The sequence below is a fragment of the Nerophis lumbriciformis genome, linkage group LG10, assembly GCF_033978685.3.
Source record: "Nerophis lumbriciformis linkage group LG10, RoL_Nlum_v2.1, whole genome shotgun sequence".
NCBI classification, from domain to species: Eukaryota; Metazoa; Chordata; class Actinopteri; order Syngnathiformes; family Syngnathidae; genus Nerophis; species Nerophis lumbriciformis.
In genome coordinates, this window is record NC_084557.2 from 33,527,456 (window position 1) to 33,546,370 (window position 18,915).

The window sequence follows — 18,915 nt, forward strand, 5'->3', positions numbered from 1 at the left end:
CAAGTTGTCTTGTATGTTCACTATTTTATTTAAGGACAAATTGCAATAAGAAATATATGTTTAATGTACCGTAAGATTTTTTGTTAAAATAAAGCCAATAATGCAATTTTTTGTGTTCCCCTTTATTTAGAAAAGTACCGAAAAGTTTCAAAATACATTTTGGTACCGGTACCAAAATATTGGTATCGGGACAACACTAGTTTAAACACCTCTGTGTTAGACAAAGCATATATCTTTTGTTACATTTTTTTTAAATTTTGCATCCATAAGTACGGATGTCTAATATCTGGGCAAAGCTGCAAGAGTTCACCATCAATGTGTAAAAAGCATCTCTCACGACGTCAACACATCTGTCAGTGGGCAGCCCCACTGGGTTACTCCACCTCCTCATTTATTCATCCCTCCCTACTTCCATCTGCCCCCCCCCCCCACCCCCACACACAGCCCCGCCATCCCACACGCCACCCATCTGCTTCTCTCAAACTAATAACCCCAGCTCTCCCAAGCCCGCGTCACACACCCTCCATCCACCGCATCACTTCTGGACGCTCCCCCTGCGACAGGCCAAATGGTACGGTCCTGCACACACACACACACAACACAGTGGGAGAGGTGGACTCTACCACTGTGCATCAGATGGGAAAGCGGCGGCAGGGAGGAGTGCAGCAAAGAGAGCGAGACCAGATGATGGGGAGAGAAAGAGGCAGGATCTATCATGGTTAATCCCTCAGCTCTGTCTGCGCCTTGACAAAGTGATGCCCTCCATGCATACGCTCCCTTACGCTGATTCTGAGGGTGATAAATGACAGTAGAGTAGAGATTTGTTGTGAGACTGGGACATCACTGAGTACTCCTAAACTTCACTTTGACTCCATTCTGGTAAGTCAACTATTTGTTTAAATTGCTGTTGAAAATTATTGGCTGTGTCACTGCATTGCATCATATAACAAGAGTGATATGTTTGGATATTGTTTTATCATGCAGAGTGTATGCTGTATTATAATAATAATAAGATCTGGTGTATTCTTTATATTTGCATGCACACAAGTCAAACACATTGTGACCAGCATGCATTTGGGATCTTTCACTTGCTGTCCAAGTAATGCAAACATGACTCCAATGTATTCATAACAGACATGCACGGTAGCGTCTGTTCAGCAGTGATTGCTTAGCTAACGTTATATAATCAATGCATTTCTCGCATCTCCAATTACTGTACATTTCTCATACTACAAGTTTTGGACGTTTTTGACCAAAGTTTTTTTTTATTTTTACAAAATAAAATAACGTTAAGCAATGCATTCATTTTTATTTTGCATGCCCCTCTCTTGAACTTAGCCTCAATCTTTTTAAAATCATATAGGACGGCCATTGCCACCTCTGGCATGTTCTAAACCTCGAGTTGAATTTCTTCTTACAAATCTTTTTAGTTGACGAAAAAAAAAAAAAAAAAAAGCAAATTTTTTTCACAAAATAATCCAAACACCTAAACATAAATTGTGTGTTGTCGCGGCCCTGAGTCATACAGTATTGTAATTTGATAGTCATTTTAACAACAGGCCTACAAGATCGGTAGGTCGTGAGTAGAGATGTCCGATAATATCGGCAGGCCGATAAATGCGTTAAAATGTAATATCGGAAATTATCGGTATCATTTTTTTAAATTATCGGTATCGTTTTTTATTTATTTATTTTATTTTTATTTTTTTATTTAATCAACATAAAAAACACAAGATACACTTACAATTAGTGCACCAACCCAAAAAACCTCCCTCCCCCATTTACACTCATTCACACAAAAGGGTTGTTTCTTTCTGTTATTAATATTCTGGTTCCTACATTATATATCAATATATATCAATACAGTCTGCAAGGGATACAGTCCGTAAGCACACATGATTGTGCGTGCTGCTGGTCCACTAATAGTACTAACCTTTAACAGTTAATTTTACTCATTTTCATTAATTACTAGTTTTTATGTAACTGTTTTCATATTGTTTTACTTTCATTTTTATTCAAGAATATGTTTTTAATTTATTTATCTTATTTAAAAAAAAAAATTTTTTTAAGTACTTTATCTTCACCATACCTGGTTGTCCAAATTAGGCATAATAATGTGTTAACTCCACGACTGCATATATCGGTTGATATCGGTATCGGTTGATATCGGTATCGGTAATTAAAGAGTTGGACAATATCGGAATATCGGATATCGGCAAAAAGCCATTATCGGACATCCCTAGTCGTGAGTTCAAACCCCGGCCGAGTCATACCAAAGACTATGAAAACGGCACCCATTACCTCCCTGCTTTGCACTCAGCATCAAGGGTTGGAATTGGGGGTTAAATCACCAAAATGATTCCCGAGCCACCCAGGGGGCGGAACAAGGGGATGGGTCAAACGCAGAGGTTAATTTCACCACACCTAGTGTGTGTGTGACTATCAGTGGTACTTTAAATAATTATTATTTTACCTGCACTTCGCCTGCCGTCACTGCACCCTGGGGTCCAAACCAATACGGATCCTGACATCTACTTTTTTTTGTTGCCTTCCATTAGGGCTGGGCGATATATCGAGTTTGTAAGATACATCGATATATTTTTAAACAAGATATGAATAAAGAAAATATCTTAGTACAATTTATTTCACGTTAAAATTACCAAACGGCGCTTTTTTGTTGTGTTCCTTGTTCTCCCCCGCTCCTCACTGCTTCTCATGGGTTACTAAACCCCTCCTTTTCCTTCTTCCAAGACGTGCTTGCACATATAAGAACATCCATGATTGGTTGGTTGTTGAGTCACAATTGGTTGAGATTAGGCCAATCAGAGGCAAGATAGGGCGGGTCATGGAACCAGGAATGGAAATCACAACAGACATCCCAAATGACGACGAGAGAGTCGTAAGAGAGAAGAGCAATTTATATATTAAAAAACTAGTGGAATATGGCAGAGGGATTCTCTTCTTTAGATTTTCCTTTTAGCGATGTAGACCACATCCAGGAAACCCACAATGTGTCTACTTGGCCACATTTGGACAAATGTATGCGTCTGGATAAAACATACATTTGAGTTGTTTACCATGTAAGCCCAAATCAAAACTGTTCTCCAGTTGCCAAGCCGGGGCATATTTCGCACGATAAATGCTGCCAAAAATGTATGCCGAAGTGAGGAAGATCATAGCCGCACAATTAAGCTAAGTCACTTACTTGGCGCCAACCATAACCGTACGTGTGTGACAAACCATTACATCGTAGACTGGGAATTAAAAAGTGCTTGCCTGCAAATGTATTTTTTATCTGAGTTTGATACATTTTGTATTATTTGCACAGCTATGTTATTTATTTTACGTAGAAATAATATTTTTCCATTTTATTTATGTTATGCAATTCTGTGCTACTTAAACAGTTTATTCTCTGTGCTGTAAATACCCATCTTGACTAACTGGGTTAATAAAAGTGCCACTGACTGTATACAGTACAGTTTTCATTCACTTCAATTTCACTCAAAATTAACATCTTTATATGTATACTTTCACCGGAAAATATATCGAGATATGCAGTCATACTTGTTGGTCACAAAAAAACATTCATGAAGTTTGGTTCTTTTATGAATTTATTATGGGTCTACTGAAAAAGTGACCAAATCTGCTGGGTCAAAAGTATACATACAGCAATGTTAATATTTGGTTACATGTCCCTTGGCAAGTTTCACTGCAATAAGGCACTTTTGGTAGCCATCCTCAAGCTTCTGGTTGAATTTTTGACCACTCCTCTTGACAAAATGAGTGCAGATCAGCTAAATGTGTTGGTTTTCTGACATGGACTTGTTTCTTCAGCATTGTCCACACGTTTAAATCAGGACTTTGGGAAGGCCATTCTAAAACCTTAATTCTAGCCTGATTTAGCCATTCCTTTATCACTTTTGACGTGTGTTTGGGGTCATTGTCCTGTTGGAACACCCAACTGCGCCCAAGACCCAACATCCGGGCTGATGATTTTAGGTTGTCCTGAAGAATTTGGAGGTAATCCTCCTTTAATCCTACCCTTGACTGGTTTTACAAAGCACTGATGCCTAAATTCAAAACAGAGCGAAAGCTTGTAAACAGTTGGACCTGACTTTGGCAAGCAGAAATTGTCAGGAATGGAGTTGGAAAATGGATGAGTGGTAAAAATGGAACATGCACGCCGGGAAGAGCAACTAAAAGCTTGTCCTAAAACCATGCTGAGATGTGGAAAGGGTGTGTACTAACAGAAAAGGGGCTCTATACAAGTCACCATCTCTAAGACTTTTCTTGTTTTTTAAACACTAAAAGCAGATCAATAACCACTAAAACAAAGTATTGTACAAACCCCGTTTCTATATGAGTTGGGAAATTGTGTTAGATGTAAATATAAATAGAATACAATGATTTGCAAATCATTTTCAACCCATATTCAGTTGAATATGCTACAAAGACAACATATTTGATGTTCAAACTGATAAACATTTTTTTTTGTTGCAAATAATTATTAACTTTAGAATTTGATGCCAGCAACACGTGACAAAGAAGTTGGGAAAGGTGGCAATAAATACTGATAAAGTTGAGGAATGCTCATCAAACACTTATTTGGAACATCCCACAGGTGAACAGGCAACTTGAGAACAGGTGGGTGCCATGATTGGGTATAAAAGTAGATTCCATGAAATGCTCAGTCATTCACAAACAAGGATGGGGCGAGGGTCACCACTTTGTCAACAAATGCGTGAGCAAATTGTTGAACAGTTTAAGAAAAACCTTTCTCAACCAGCTATTGCAAGGAATTTAGGGATTTCACCATCTATGGTCTGTAATATCATCAAAAGGTTCAGAGAATCTGGAGAAATCACTGCACGTAAGCAACTAAGCCTGTGACCTTGGATCCTTCAGGCTGTACTGCATCAACAAGCGACATCAGTGTGTAAAGGATATCACCACATGAGCTCAGGAACACTTCAGAAACCCACTGTCAGTAACTACAGTTGGTCGCTACATCTGTAAGTGCAAGTTAAAACTCTCCTATGCAAGGCGAAAACCGTTTATCAACAACACCCAGAAACGCCGTCGGCTTCGCTGGGCCTGAGCTCATCTAAGATGGACTGATACAAAGTGGAAAAGTGTTATGTGGTCTGACGAGTCCACATTTCAAATTGTTTTTGGAAACGGTGGACGTCGTGTCCTCCGGACCAAAGAGGAAAAGAACCATCCGGATTGTTATAGGCGCAAAGTTGAAAAGCCAGCATCTGTGATGGTATGGGGGTGTATTAGTGCCCAAGACATGTGTAACTTACACATCTGTGAAGGCGCCATTAATGCTGAAAGGTACATACAGGTTTTATGTTATGTTGCCATCCAAGCAATGTTACCATGGATGCCCCTGCTTATTTCAGCAAGACAATGCCAAGCCACGTTTTACATCAACGTGGCTTCATAGTAAAAGAGTGCGGGTACTAGACTGGCCTGCCTGTAGTCCAGACCTGTCTCCCATTGAAAATGTGTGGCGCATTATGAAGCCTAAAATACCACAACGGAGAATGGGAAATAATTCCACCTGAGAAGCTTAAAAAATGTGTCTCCTCAGTTCCCAAACGTTTACTGAGTGTTGTTAAAAGGAAAGGCCATGTAACACAGTTGTGAACATGCCCTTTCCCAACTACTGTGGCACGTGTTGCACCCATGAAATTCTAAGTTAATTATTATTTGCAAAAAAAGAAGAAGTTTATATCTTGTCTTTGTAGTGCATTCAATTGAAAATGGGTTGAAAAGGATTCGCAAATCATTGTATTCCGTTTATATTTACATCTAACACAATTTCCCAACTCATATGGAAACGGGGTTTGTAGTAAGCATTAACAAACACCTTCACTGTCCTTCAAAACCAGGTGGCCTCAGATCTGATGATGCTGCTGTAATATAGTGTCTGTTACTTCAGCTCTGATTTGTTCCAGAACACTGCACTGCTGTGTGTGTGTGTACCTGTGTGCGTATGTTTATAGCTATGTCTATGTGTACATGTACGTGTATGTGTATGCATATGAATATGAGGATGTGAATGGGTACGTGTAATGTGTGTGTGTTTGTGCAAGTGCGTGTGCCACAGAGGGAGGTCTTCCTGCTGTAGATAGGAACACGATGCATTATTAATTGTGTCTAAATGACTGGGCTGCCTCTTCAGCTTCCTCTCTTCACATCTATCAGTCCTAAGCGGGCTTGTTTTTGCCTCTGATCATCGCTTGCAGTTTGCAATACTGACATCTTGCTCTGAATCAAAAAGCACGAGACTTTCTGCCAAACATGGAGGCTGTGCTATTATACGGCACATATTATCTGGACCGGCTTTGAGCTTCAAATGTTATATAAACAGCAGCCCCCTCAATCTGAAGCACGAGTCTCCAACAGTAAAAGCTGTAGGACAATAGCAGTGCAGCAGTCAATATTTGACTACATCATGTGGGTCTGAGTGGTCCAAGTCCTCTGGAGATAAACCTTGAAGCCATTTTCACACTGCAAAAACTGAAATCTAAGTAAGATTAAATATCTCAAATACGGGTGATATTTGCTTATTTTCTGTATGATAAAAAATTTCTCTCACTAAGCAGATTTTATGTTATGTGTTTTACTTGTTTTAAGGGTTTTGGTCCTAAATGATCTCCGTAAGTTATTACAGCTTGTTGCTGAGATTTTATGACCTATATTGAGTAAAACATGCTTGAAACTAGAATATCAACTGTTGCAAAGCTGTGTCATCAACACTCACAAGTATAAAACTACTTTTTTAAAGTAATAATTTCTTATTTAAAGCATGAAAAAAAAAATCATGACATTGACACAATTTTGTCAAATTAAAACGGATGACACATACTTGCCAACCTTGAGACCTACGATTTTGGGAGGTGGGGGGCGTGGTCGAGGGTAGGGAGGGGGTGTGGTTGGGGCGGGGGCGTGGCTGGGAGCGTGGTTAAGAGGGGAGGAGTATAAAGTCACGTATTTCATACATACCGTATTTTCCGCACTATAAGGCGCACCGGTTTATAAGGCGCACCTTCAATGAATGGCCTATTTTAAAACATTGTTCATATATAAGGTGCACCGCATTATAAGGCACATAGAATAGAAGCTACAGTAGAGGCTGGGGTTATGTTCTGCATCCCGTAGTTGTGAGACCTATTGTGGCTCAATATTGGTTCATATATAAGGCGCACCGGATTATAAGGCGCACTGTCAGCTTTTGAGAAAATTGGAGGTTTTTAGGTGCGCCTTATAGTGCGGAAAATACGGTATGTATATATATATATACACAGGTAAAAGCCAGTAAATTAGAATATTTTGAAAAACTTGATTTATTTCAGTAATTGCATTCAAAAGGTGTAACTTGTACATTATATTTATTCATTGCACACAGACTGATGCATTCAAATGTTTATTTCATTTAATTTTGATGATTTGAAGTGGCAACAAATGAAAATCCAAAATTCCGTGTGTCACAAAATTAGAATATTACTTAAGGCTAATACAAAAAAGGGATTTTTAGAAATGTTGGCCAACTGAAAAGTATGAAAATGAAAAATATGAGCATGTACAATACTCAATACTTGGTTGGAGCTCCTTTTGCCTCAATTACTGCGTTAATGCGGCGTGGCATGGAGTCGATGAGTTTCTGGCACTGCTCAGGTGTTATGAGAGTCCAGGTTGCTCTGATAGTGGCCTTCAACTCTTCTGCGTTTTTGGGTCTGGCATTCTGCATCTTCCTTTTCACAATACCCCACAGATTTTCTATGGGGCTAAGGTCAGGGGAGTTGGCGGGCCAATTTAGAACAGAAATACCATGGTCCGTAAACCAGGCACGGGTAGATTTTGCGCTGTGTGCAGGCGCCAAGTCCTGTTGGAACTTGAAATCTCCATCTCCATAGAGCAGGTCAGCAACCATGCAAATTTTGCATTTCCTTTGGAAATCGAGGTCCCAGAGTCTGGAGGAAGACAGGAGAGGCACAGGATCCACGTTGCCTGAAGTCTAGTGTAAAGTTTCCACCATCAGTGATGGTTTGGGGTGCCATGTCATCTGCTGGTGTCGGTCCACTCTGTTTCCTGAGATCCAGGGTCAACGCAGCCGTCTACCAGCAAGTTTTAGAGCACTTCATGCTTCCTGCTGCTGACCTGCTCTATGGAGATGGAGATTTCAAGTTCCAACAGGACTTGGCGCCTGCACACAGCGCAAAATCTACCCGTGCCTGGTTTACGGACCATGGTATTTCTGTTCTAAATTGGCCCGCCAACTCCCCTGACCTTAGCCCCATAGAAAATCTGTGGGGTATTGTGAAAAGGAAGATGCAGAATGCCAGACCCAAAAACGCAGAAGAGTTGAAGGCCACTATCAGAGCAACCTGGGCTCTCATAACACCTGAGCAGTGCCAGAAACTCATCGACTCCATGCCACGCCGCATTAACGCAGTAATTGAGGCAAAAGGAGCTCCAACCAAGTATTGAGTATTGTACATGCTCATATTTTTCATTTTCATACTTTGCAGTTGGCCAACATTTCTAAAAATCCCTTTTTTGTATTAGCCTTAAGTAATATTCTAATTTTGTGACACACGGAATTTTGGATTTTCATTTGTTGCCACTTCAAATCATCAAAATTAAATGAAATAAACATTTGAATGCATCAGTCTGTGTGCAATGAATAAATATAATGTACAAGTTACACCTTTTGAATGCAATTACTGAAATAAATCAAGTTTTTCAAAATATTCTAATTTACTGGCTTTTACCTGTATATATATATATATATATATATATATATATATATATACATCCTGAAAATATGTAAACAAAACTGTGTTTAGATAATTGATACTTCAAACTTGCATAAATAAATCTTAAGGAATATAACATAACTTGGCTTCTGAGAGCTTCAAAATGTAATGAATAAAATGCTAAAGTTGTTGATAAACAAGCAATTATTTTAATAATTAAATGTGGTCATTTTAAATGAATTATTATGATCATTTAAAATTAATTATTTCAAATATGTTTATTTTAATGTATAATTCTATGGCTGGATGTAATAAGGAGTCAGAAAAAATACAAATAAAAATACAATTCATTTTTATGTTTTTAGCAAAATATAGTAAAAATGTATTTAGTTTTTTCGTTTTTTAATTAATAAATATATTTATTTTTAGGTACATAATAATCCAATTTATCTCTAGTCTGGATTATTTAGTTCTTGTCACCCTGTTGTCCTCCTGTCGTGAAAAAAGGCTGTCCTCACTCAGGTCCGCATGGAGCTGGAGGGGGCGTGGCCTCCAGCTCCGGCTGAAAATCGGGAGATTTTCGGGAGAATATTTGTCCCGGGAGGTTTTCGGGAGAGGCGCTGGATTTCGGGAGTCTCCCGGAAAATTTGGGAGGGTTGGCAAGTATGGGATGACAGCCGCGACCCCAAAGGGAATAAGCGGTAGAAAATGGATGGATGGCATTTCAAACAATTTTGAACAGAAATAGTTCATGCACATTCAGATAAATTCTTCAAAATTACAATTAAAAAATTTTGGGCCAGGGGCCGGGCTGTATATATGCGCACTAATTGACCGAAAGAGCACGCACTTGGCGCGATTATGTCATGTTATCCATGGAAAAATGCATTTTTAGACAATATGATTTGCCTGAGCGGCTATAGACACCGAGAGTAAGAAGCGGTTGCCTTGTTGCCTTCCATTAAGAACAATAAATTAGTTTTTAGTATAAGTTTGCTGGTTTCAAGAAATGTAATGCCGAGCGCATATCATTATGTCAAGATAATGGCAATAGCATTTACTTCATTTAAGAATAGTTTTCAACATATTGAGCAAAAATGTCTCTTTTTTTTCTACCAAGAAACATGCACTTGTCATTAGTGAGAATATACTTATTTTAAGGTATTCTGGGGTTCATTGAGGTTAGCTATTTTACTTGTTTTGGAAAGTCTTGACAAGCCAAATTTTCTTGTTCTATTGGCAGATCATTTTGCTTCGTTCAAGTAAAATACTCCTAATTTTTGTATTTTTTGTTTTCTTGTTTTTGAACACTGACGTTTTGCAGTGCATGTGCCAGGTTGCTACTTGGTAGATTTGGACAATATGCTAGAGCGGGGGTGGGCAACCCGCCGCCCTAGTGGCTCCCTGGAGCTTTTTCAACAATGTGTGTGTGGAAGTCGTTCCATACCTGTTCCACGGATACCCTGTCACAGGAGCCAGGCGTGCCGTTTTAACAGAGTTTTTAATGTACATTAATGTACATACTTTTCAGATATCTTTTCTCTCCAGTCTCTCCCACCTCTCTCCTCCGCTGGCCGCTCACTTTTAAAGACAAAAGATGATTAGATCACCACGTACCACCTGTGAAATCTAATCAATTGCCAGCTGTGTCGCTCTGTCCCGCACATGCTCCGCCCCTAGCCAATGGTGCTCCGCCCTCAACACCATTGACAGAGGCGGTGACCTTTGCTCCTGCAAGTGCGCTGATCACACTCTCCCTCTACAGTGTGAAAATGGAAAAAGATGGGTAAAAAAATATATTTTTTCTTTTAATATGGTTTGTTTAGGAGGACATACATGACACAAACCTTCCTAATTGTTAGAAATTCCACTGTTCAAATTAAACATGCTTCACTGATTTGGCGAGCGCCGTTTTGTCCTACTAATTTCGATGGTCCTTGATCTCGCCATAGTTTTTTTTTTTACCTGTACAACTTTCTCCGACACTGCCACAAAAAGACGTGTTTTATGCCACTCTTTCTTCGTCTCATTTTGTCCACCAAACTTTTTATGTTGTGCGTGAATGCACAAAGTTTGATCTTTGTTGATGTTTTTGACTTGTGTGGCGTGCTAATCAGGCATGAATTAGAAATGTCTGCATATGTTATATTATTCTTTTATTGTTCCATATTTAACATATTGTGTTGAAGTTTGGGGAAATGTTTATAAAACAAACAGACCCAATAATTAAACTTCAAAAAAGGGTAATTAGAATAATACACAAAGCGTGCTACTATGAACATACCAATCCATTATGCATAAGTTCTAATGTGTAAATAGTTTCAGATATTGTGTTTTTAAAAACAATGGAAATTATGTTTTGAGTAAAGAACGACAGCTTGTATTCTTAGGTTATTTAAATTAATAGGAAAAAACTATAATTTAAGGGGGATATTGATTTTTGAAATATGTAAAGTAAGAATGAATATAAAATATATATATATATATATATATATATATATATATAATATATATTTCAGTTTTAGGAGTTAAATGGTGGAAGCTCAGTGATGAGTTGAAGACATGCACTTTTTTGTTAAGGTTTAAGAAAGCCTTGAAAGGTGAAATAATGGAAACTTATAAAATATAGCAACAATTACTTTCATCCCATTGATTTTTTTGAACGTTGATGTTCCAGGCAATCAAATTTTCAGTGAATGTAATATGATAGGCAAATATAAGCCATGGCTTCAGCCTATTCCTTTTTTGGTCATTCTTTTTCTTTTTGCGTATGTATGTATATGAAAGTTAATATGTATAATCTGTGCTGTTAAATTGATCACACAAAATGGTTGATTATATGACCAAAATAAACTCATTTCATTCATATTTGGTCAGTGCATGACTGCAAGCTAATCAATGCTAACATGCGATTTAGGCTAGCTGTATGTACATATCGCATCATTATGCCTCGTTTGTAGGTATATTTCAGCTCATTTAATTTCCTTTACTAATGTCCTCTGTGTATTTAATTCTTATTTGCATGTCTCATGACACATTATCTGTATGTAATATTGGCTGCATTTCTCATAGTTGTTTGTGTGCTGTGTTGTTCCAGACCACAGCAAACATTACCCAGTTTGCAAAGATTGTAATAAATCTATTAGAAGAAGACAGTCTGCCGTTTCCTTAAACTTGAACACACACATTTCCAGTAGTTGTCTCATCCACTGAGAAGCCTCTGTTTTACTAATGTTTTCCAATGTTGTAAAATGTGTCAACGAAGATTTGCGTCAGCCTGCGACACATAGGCATTTTGATAGTAGGCTAATATAGTTAATATAGACACTTACATCATGTGTTGTCTTCATTATAACACTTATATAATACTTTTAAAGTCATTTTGATAGTAGGCTATTATAGCTAATATAGACACTTACATCATGTGTTGCCTTCATTACAACACTTATATAATACTTTTAAAGTCATTTTGATAGTAGGCTATTAAAGCTAATATAAACACTTACATCATGTGTTGTCTTCATTATAACACTTATATAATACTTTTAAAGTCCTTTTGATAGTAGGCTATTATAGCTAATATAGACACTTACATCATGTGTTGTCTTCATTATAACACTTATACAATACTTTTAAAGTCATTTTGATAGTAGGCTATTATAGCTAATATAGACACGTACATCATGTGTTGTCTTCATTATAACACTTATACAATATTTTTAAAGTCATTTTGATAGTAGGCTATTAAAGTTAATATAAACACTTACATCATGTGTTGTCTTCATTATAACACTTATACAATACTTTTAAAGTCATTTTGATAGTAGGCTATTATAACTAATATAGACACTTACATCATGTGTTGTCTTCATTACAACAAAAGTAATTTCGATAGTAGGCTATTATAGCTAATATAGACATTTACATCATGTGTTGTCTTCATTATAACACTTACATAATACTTTTAAAGTCATTTTGATAGTAGGCTATTATAGCTAATATAGACTCTTACATCATGTGTTGTCTTCATTATAACACTTATACAATACTTTTAAAGTAATTTTGATAGTAGGCTATTATAGCTAATATAGACACTTACATCATGTGTTGTCTTCATTATAACACTTATATAATACTTTTAAAGTCATTTTGATAGTAGGCTATTATCAGTGTTGGGACTAACGCGTTACAAAGTAACGCGTTACTGTAACGCCGTTAGTTTCGGCGGTAACTAGTAATCTAACGTGTTATTTTTTATATTCAGTAACTCAGTTACCGTTACTACATGATGCGTTACTGCGTTATTTTACGTTATTTTTCATGTAGTATCGGCTAGAAACAGAAGATCTGAGTGTGTTTTATTGCAGCGGTGGAAAAGAAAAGGCGTGCTTTGTGTGGGTGGGGGCGGGGGGGACTCCCATACCGCAGTTGAGGAGCGCAGGGGAGACGTTCCTCCAGGGCCTATGTACGTCTTCGGCGCTAACAACCTTCACTTTACCCGGCAGTGGGTCTTTACAGCTGAGGGTGAATGACGAGACCGGCGGTTTGTTGCAACTTTGTGACTTTATTGGACGCAGCCATCCACCAAGCTAGAGCACCTGCAAGCACTCACTGTCGCCGGTCCCTCACCTCTCTCGCCCACTCACTCACTGACGTCACTCACCTCACATGCTGTCATATCTTAAAGGGCCACACACACACACACACACACACACATACGCTACTCTCATAACAACTAACAAGACATCATGGAGAAGCCAGAAGTCGAGTTTTTTAACATGGAGATATTCTCAATACTTTTCTTTTGTCGAGCACAAAGAAAAAAACATTTTAGTTAAATGTAAGTTGTGTCTTGGATCAAAGATCCTATCTACTTAAAGTTAAAGTGCCATTATGTTGCAGCTATTTAAAATAGTTTTGTCAATTTGTTCTGGCCTGAAATAAATTGGCCCTTTGAAAAATATCTTTGTCTTTGTGTGTTGTATGTAGACCACATTGCTTAGCAGAGTTCAGTGATGCAAATGCATGTCAAGTTGATCAACACATTGTATTATTCTTCAGTGCAATAACAGTACTGAAATGAAGGCTAAAAGGGCATTAATGGGAGCCTTCAAAAAAAGGGGGGGGAAAAAGAAGTAACTAAATAGTTACTTTTCACAGTAACGCATTACTTTTTGGTGTAAGTAACTGAGTTAGTAACTGAGTTACTTTTGAAATAAAGTAACTAGTAACTGTAACTAATTACTGGTTTTCAGTAACTAACCCAACACTGGCTATTATAGCTAATATAGACACTTACATCATGTGTTGTCTTCATTATAACACTTATATAAGACTTTTAAAGTCATTTTGATAGTAGGCTCTTATAGCTAATATAGACTCTTACATCATGTGTTGTCTTCATTATAACACTTATATAAGACTTTTAAAGTCATTTTGATAGTAGGCTATTATAGCTAATATAGACACTTACATCATGTGTTGTCTTCATTATAACACTTATATAAGGCTTTTAAAGTCATTTTGATAGTAGGTTATTTGTCATGTCTGTGTGATCATGTTTTGTTTTAGTCATGTCCGGTTTTGCTTTTGGACTTTTTGTGCACTTTTGTTTGTTTTGTCACCATAGTTTTCATTTTGTTTTGTCACCATTTAGTTTTCACCTGTCACGTCACACACCTGTTTTCACTAATCATGTCACTAATCATGTACTATTTAAGCTTCGCAACATCACACTCTCCACACACCCTTATGACCCTTACTGCTCTTTTTTCATGCCGTTTTCTCGTCCAAGTAAGTTCTTTATTCATGCCATAGTTTGCAAGTTTTGTTTCATTGTTCATAGTTTCTGCCTTTGTGCAAGTTTTGTGTTTATTTTTTTTTTATTTTTTTTGTCCTGTCCAGCTTCTCAGGCAAATCATATAGTTGATGTAGATGCCCATGTCGGCTGTTCAGATTTACTTTACAAAAGAGAAGTGTAGGATACTTCTCTTGTTGCCTTATTTGTATTTGACTTTATTAAATGTATTTATATTATCATTTAGTGCAGCCGGGCCGGAGCAGGAGGGGATAGAAAGAGAAAAAAAAAAGAAGACAGAGGGGGAAATTGTGGGGACAAGAGGGGGATTAGACAGAGAGACAAAAACAACAACAGCAAACAACAACAACAACAACAATAGAGCAACATCAGCAAATATGACATGTACAAATATGATGGTAAAAGTAATAGCAAATAAGCAGTTAGCGAAAAATAAAAAATAATACAGAAATGACAATGAGCATTATTACACTACAAATGGATCAATACAAATACCAATAGAAATAGCGCTATTGATAATGAACAATACCAATAATTTACCTTTATTATCAACAATACAGTTGTTTAAATGCAACAATACATATACGTAATGATAACTTGAGATACGAAAGAATGCAGAAAAATGGAGGGGGAGAAAGAGAAGCAACCTACATTAACCTTGTAGATTGTTATAGTCACAATAGGTTAAGCTTTGTCAGTGTGCCATGTGTTACACCCAGTTTACCCTAGGGCAACAACGTTAATATATGTTTGATGAAACGTGATTATGTGCATGAGTGTAAGTATGCATATGTACTTGTATATGTACAGAATGTGTATATGTGTTTGTACAATGAATGTATATGTACAGAATGTGTATATGTGTTTGTACAGTGAATGTATATGTACAGTATGTGTATGTGTATGTTTGTATATTGAATGTGCGTGTGGATGTACGAACATTAGGTAGGTAAATATGTACTGTATTTGTGTATGTATGTGGGAGCGTAGGTACCTATGTACGTATGTGAGCATATGTGAATTTGCATGTACAATACATTCGACTCCCAGAGTGCGTGGGAGCCAAGTTTTGTGTTTATAGTCAAGTTTTGTACTTCCACCCTTTTGTTTATTCTTTTTTTTTGAGTGTTAAAATTAAATATGCATTCACCTGCACGTCATGTCTGGTCCAAATCATTTGCACCTCGGGAGAACAAACCACGCCAAAGTCCGAGTCTTGACATTATTATAACTAATATAAACACTTACATCATGTGTTGCCTTCATTACAACACTTATACAAGGTTTTGAATTTTTTGCGGCTCCAGACAATTTTTTTTTTTTTTGAATGTTGATCCAATACTGTACTGTATGTGAGGTAACAGGAAAGAGTGTTGCCAACATGCATTCAATGGAAATGTATGAAATTCAATGCAAATGCATCATTTCACAAGCCATGTTTGAAGCCGCTTCAGTTGTTTGTATGCTAGTTAATGTTTTGATTGAACATTTTTACTTTATGCAACGAAATGCACTGAGCCTTGAGCCTCTTTTTACAGACTGACAACCAGAGCATGACGTAACCTGTCTTCTTTAGCCCCAAGTCAGCTGTGATTTGTGTCGGTATTGTTTTCATATTATATGACACCGGTGCCAAATTGGTCATTTGAATGGGTGCCAGTGCTTAGACCAGGGGTCGGCAACCAGAAATGTTGAAAGAGGACCAAAAATACAAAAAAAAAAATCTGTCTGGAGACGCAAAAAATTAAAAGCCTTATATAAGTGATATAAGTTTGCATGTTCTCCCCGTGACTGCCTGGGTTCCCTCCAGGTACTCCGGCTTCCTCCCACCTCCAAAAACATGCACCTGGGGATAGGTTGATTGGCAACACTATATTGGCCCTAGTGTGTGAATGTGAGTGTGAATGTTGTCTGTCTATCTGTGTTGGCCCTGTGATGAGGTGGCGACTTGTCCAGGGTGTACCCCGCCTTCCGCCCGATTGTAGCTGAGATAGGCTCCAGCGCCCCCCGCGACCCCGAAGGGAATAAGCGGTAGAAAATGGATGGATAGATAAGTGATATAATGAAGTCAACACATGATGTAAGTGTCTATATTAGCCTGTTATCAAAATGACGCAGGCTGACACAAATCTTTGTTGACAGAAATGTTGAAATTTAATATTTATTCTACCCATTTTTACAACATCGGAAAACATTAGTAAAACGCAGGCTTCTCAGAAGGTGAGATAACTCCTTGAAATTTACTGGCTCAGAATGGCCAAAGGTATAGATGTGGGTGTCCAAGTTACAGGAAATGGCGGGCTTTCTTCTTTTAATGGGTTTATTACAATCTATACAAGCTGAGCAACTGTGGTCTATAAAGGCACACAACTATCAGACATGCAGGCAATATTACATACATATAATACGTCATGTAAAATGCAGACATAAATTAAATACACAGAGGACATAGGAATTTAAATGAGCTCAAATATACATACAAGTGTCAAAACGTGGATCTTGGTGGGTTTTGTTTTCCTGGAATGCAAAGGAAAGTTGGCGCGGGCAAGGCGTGAAGGTGAGTGAGTACATTATTTATTTTTAACTCTAGACTACAAAAAAAGGTGCAAACAAAAGGCGCGCACAAAGGCGGAGATAAACTTGGGCTAAAAAAACAAAAAACACTTAGACAGAAACTATGGACAAGAAAAACTACACTTACTGTGACGTGAAAAGCATGAAGACTATGGCAAGGAATACAAGCATGAAATAAGTCAGCACAGAGCAAATCCAGAATGTCAGGGGTAAGATAGGATAATGTCACCAGGCCGACTGCCTGGCAACAACAAGCTTAAATACTGCTGACATGATTAGTGAAAACAGGTGCGTGACTCAAAACGTGAAAACGTGAGACAGGTGCGCGACATGAGGATGTGAACCAGGTGAAACTAATGGTTATTATGGTGACAAAGCAAGGGAGTGAAGACAAGAACTAAAAAGTGTCCAAAAACCAAGCAAAACATAACTAAACAAAACATGATCACAGACATGACAACAAGTGAGGCGTAATGATGCAATATGTACATAAAGCTTGCCTAAATAGCATGCTAGCATCGATTAGCTTGCAGTCATGCACTGACCAAATATGTTTTATAAGCACTCCACACAAGTCACTAACATCAACAAAGCTCACCTTTTTGCATTCACACACAGTATAAAAAGTTTGGTAGACAAAATGAGACAAAGAAGGAGTTGCATAAAACATATCTTTCTCTGGCATCGTTGAAGAAAGTTATGCATGTGAACAAACTACGGTGAGTTCAAGGACTGCCAAAATTAGCAGAACAAAACAGCGCTCGCCGAATTCTGTCATCAGAGAATCATGTTTACTATAAACAGTGGGAGTTCTAACAATTAGGGAGGTTTGTGTCATGTTTGTCCTCCTACAGAAGCCATATTAAAACAAAAAATATATTTTCTATTTTCATATATTTCATATAGTGGCTCCAGGGAGCCACTAGGGCGGCGCTAAAGAGCCGCAGGTTGCAGACCACCGGCTTAGACAGTGCCCAGACAAGTGCTTTAAAAAAGGACAATATGCACATGTTGTCCAAAAACAAAGCCTTTTTATTTTTACAGTTTTTTTTTTACATGGAAATGGAGCATAACAGTAATGTGAATACAGAAGTACCTCAATTTACAAGCTTAATTAGTTCTGTGACGGCGCTCTTAACTCAAAACACTTGTATCTCAAATCAACATCGCTCATTGAAGTGAATTAAAGTAAATGTACTTGGTGTTTGCCCATCACTCCCCTGCCCCAAAAACAACACAATTTAAAACGATTCTTAAAAAAAAAAAAAAAACTTTTAAAAATGAAATGTTGTATCAAAAATAATACAAGAGAATATACTTTAAAGAACTAAAGTTTATAAAGTACTGTAATTTAATATTAATGTACACCACCTTGGAGAGTGGACTTTTACAGTATCTCCTATTAAGTGCTTCTCTGTCAAACACACCATCAGCAGTTTTTCCATCTTTCAACAGATAAATCTCTGCAGTTTGGATATTAATTTGACGTCGTTGACTAGAGTTATTTATGCTTCTGCTTAAAAAGTGCCATATGTAGTAATCTGGCCAGAAAAAGTACTGGAATCACGGTCAAAATCCCACTCTCCATGACTGAGGTTGCCAGATACGCAGCCGAATCCAAATACTACTCCAAGGAACTTCAAATGGCAATCGACGAGTCCTACGCTGTAGTTTTCTCCTGTTTATGCTTCTTGCAAGATGGTTTACTAAGTAATTATGCCACATTTTACTTATGTCGATTAGCTAAATGTATTT

The 18,915-nt window shown here is 37.7% G+C and overlaps 1 protein-coding gene across 1 annotated transcript in view; it reads left to right on the forward strand.

The window, feature by feature from the left end:
- The first annotated feature begins 650 nt into the window (after positions 1-650).
- LOC133612405 (synaptic vesicle glycoprotein 2B-like) overlaps positions 651-18,915 on the forward strand; it is a 115,458-nt gene continuing 97,193 nt past the window's right edge. Inside the window, exon 1 of the mRNA XM_061969791.2 lies at positions 651-879. The gene's annotated coding sequence lies outside the window, so the exon portion shown is untranslated. The remainder of the gene's footprint in view (positions 880-18,915) is intronic.